Consider the following 2,882-nt stretch of genomic DNA (forward strand, 5'->3'; position numbering starts at 1 on the left):
CAAGAAAATTGGCCTCATCTTGAAAGGAACCTAAAAATAAACTACTTGTTTATTTTCCCGGTCCGTATAAAGCACCTACTTCCTGCTTAATGAGGATGGATATGGAGAAACAAGGCAGTTGTGAAGTCCTAGGGTTTGGCTCTGAGATGCTTCATCTGCTCTGGAAATAGGCCTTTCTTCACACAAGCATACAAGCTTCTTCTAGAGAAATACTCTGTAACTAAAAGGGGCTGTGACAATGGTGGATGTTACTTTGCCACTGATAGCAGAGCTGGGACTGTGGTTTATGAGGACGCTCCTTCATTAGTGTGTATGAGAGAGGGAGAGAGACAGAGAGCGAGAGAGCAGTCCATATAAAAGAAGATTTGTTGTGATCTGAGACACTTTTATAGGGTTACCGTAGAGTGCTGGTCTGGGCAGCATCTCCACAATGACAACACATTGAGTCTGCCTCATTACCGTAGAGCTCTGGGCAGCAACAAACCAACAGGCAGCGCGGCAGACCACCCATGGGTCATTTCCTCCTCATTACCGTAGAGCTCTGGGCAGCAACAAACCAACAGGCAGCGCGGCAGACCACCCATGGGTCATTTCCTCCTCATTACCGTAGAGCTCTGGGCAGCAACAAACCAACAGGCAGCGCGGCAGACCACCCATGGGTCATTTCCTCCTCATTACCGTAGAGCTCTGGGCAGCAACAAACCAACAGGCAGCGCGGCAGACCACCCATGGGTCATTTCCTCCTCATTACCGTAGAGCTCTGGGCAGCAACAAACCAACAGGCAGCGCGGCAGACCACCCATGGGTCATTTCCTCCTCATTACCGTAGAGCTCTGGGCAGCAACAAACCAACAGGCAGCGCGGCAGACCACCCATGGGTCATTTCCTCCTCATTACCGTAGAGCTCTGGGCAGCAACAAACCAACAGGCAGCGCGGCAGACCACCCATGGGTCATTTCCTCCTCATTACCGTAGAGCTCTGGGCAGCAACAAACCAACAGGCAGCGCGGCAGACCACCCATGGGTCATTTCCTCCTCATTACCGTAGAGCTCTGGGCAGCAACAAACCAACAGGCAGCGTGGCAGACCACCCATGGGTCATTTCCTCCTCATTACCGTAGAGCTCTGGGCAGCAACAAACCAACAGGCAGCGCGGCAGACCACCCATGGGTCATTTCCTCCTCATTACCGTAGAGCTCTGGGCAGCAACAAACCAACAGGCAGCGCGGCAGACCACCCATGGGTCATTTCCTTCTGTCCAATCACGCCGTGTCAGGCCCTGTCTGAGATACAAAGACATTATTTTTTTTATCTACAATGCACCAAAACAGGGTGGTTAGTGTGACTGATTTACTAGCATTGCGTCAATTGAACCACATTTTAACAAGCCACTGAAAATCCTGTGATAGACTGTTGTTTGTTTCCATCTTTCATCCCCCTAAGACGTTGACTCTCAGTACGTCTCATGGCCATTCATGAGAGCACAGTGTTCACCTTGGTCATCACTCTGTCAGATGCCTCAGCCATCAACCCCTTTGCAAAACATTTCAAATTACAATTGTCCACAAACAAAGACTCAGAGAAAGAGAAAGGGAGTCAGCAGAGAGAAAGGGAGAGTGGACTTCAGGGCAGTTGAAAGGAAATGCTGACACAAAACATAATTTCCCTTCACATAAAGCCAAAAGTATCCATCAAAACCGGTGAGCAACTTCTAGATGTCCAGGAAAACTAGACTAGAATACAAGACAATGGAAAGGGGAGATTGTAAAAGGGAACCGCCATGACACAACATATGAACACTTGCCATTTGCGTTCATACAGCTTTTAACTACCTTTTCTCTGACCATATTAATGTTGCAATTAGCGAAACAGCATAATCAGGTCACAGTGTACTTCCAATAATGAAATTTGCTTTATTCGCTGTTCTCCAGCCCCATGAATTGTTTTAATTGTGTGAAATACAGAGCACTTACCACATATAGACCCCCCGCCTATGAGGAATTACTGGGATGTACAGTGTTACCACATATAGACCCCCTCCTAGTGAGGAATTACTGGGATGTACAGTGTTACCACATATAGACCCCCCACCTAGTGGGGAATTACTGAGACAAACTGCCCTACCACGCAAAAAGGCAGTAACTGCACATAGCGTGGAACTGAGAATAATTGTTTTTATTTACATTGGTTGAACTTGATGTAGTTTCTGCTAACCTGAAACCCCACTTTCTCCACAACACACTACAATAGAGGCAGGATACTTGTCCACATGATTAAGCATGGATTTAATGTTGCAAAAATGACATTAACTCATTTTCGACCAAATTAACTGTTTACTGCCTTTTTGCTTGGTAGGGCAGTATAGTGTTACCATATAGACCCCTCTCCTAGTGGGGAATTACTGAGACATACAGTGCTACCATATAGACCCCTCTCCTAGTGGGGAATTACTGAGATGTACAGTGTTACCATATAGACCCCCCTCCTAGTGGGGAATTACTGAGACGTACAGTGTTACCATATAGACCATTCTCCTAGTGGGGAATTACAGAGATGTACAGAGTTACCACATAGACCCCTCTCCTAGTGAGGAATTACTGAGATGTACAGTGTTACCATATAGACCCCTCTCCTAGTAGGTAATTACTGAGATGTACAGTGTTACCATATAGACCATTCTCCTAGTGGGGAATTACTGAGATGTACAGTGTTACCACATAGACCCCCTCTCCTAGTGGGGAACTACTGAGACATACAGTGTTACCATATAGACCATTCTCCTAGTGGGGAATTACTGAGATGCACAGTGTTACCATATAGACCATTCTCCTAGTGGGGAATTACTGAGATGTACAGTGTTACCATATAGACCCCTCTCCTAG

Source organism: Salvelinus namaycush, unplaced genomic scaffold (assembly GCF_016432855.1).
Source record: "Salvelinus namaycush isolate Seneca unplaced genomic scaffold, SaNama_1.0 Scaffold151, whole genome shotgun sequence".
Taxonomy (NCBI): Eukaryota; Metazoa; Chordata; class Actinopteri; order Salmoniformes; family Salmonidae; genus Salvelinus; species Salvelinus namaycush.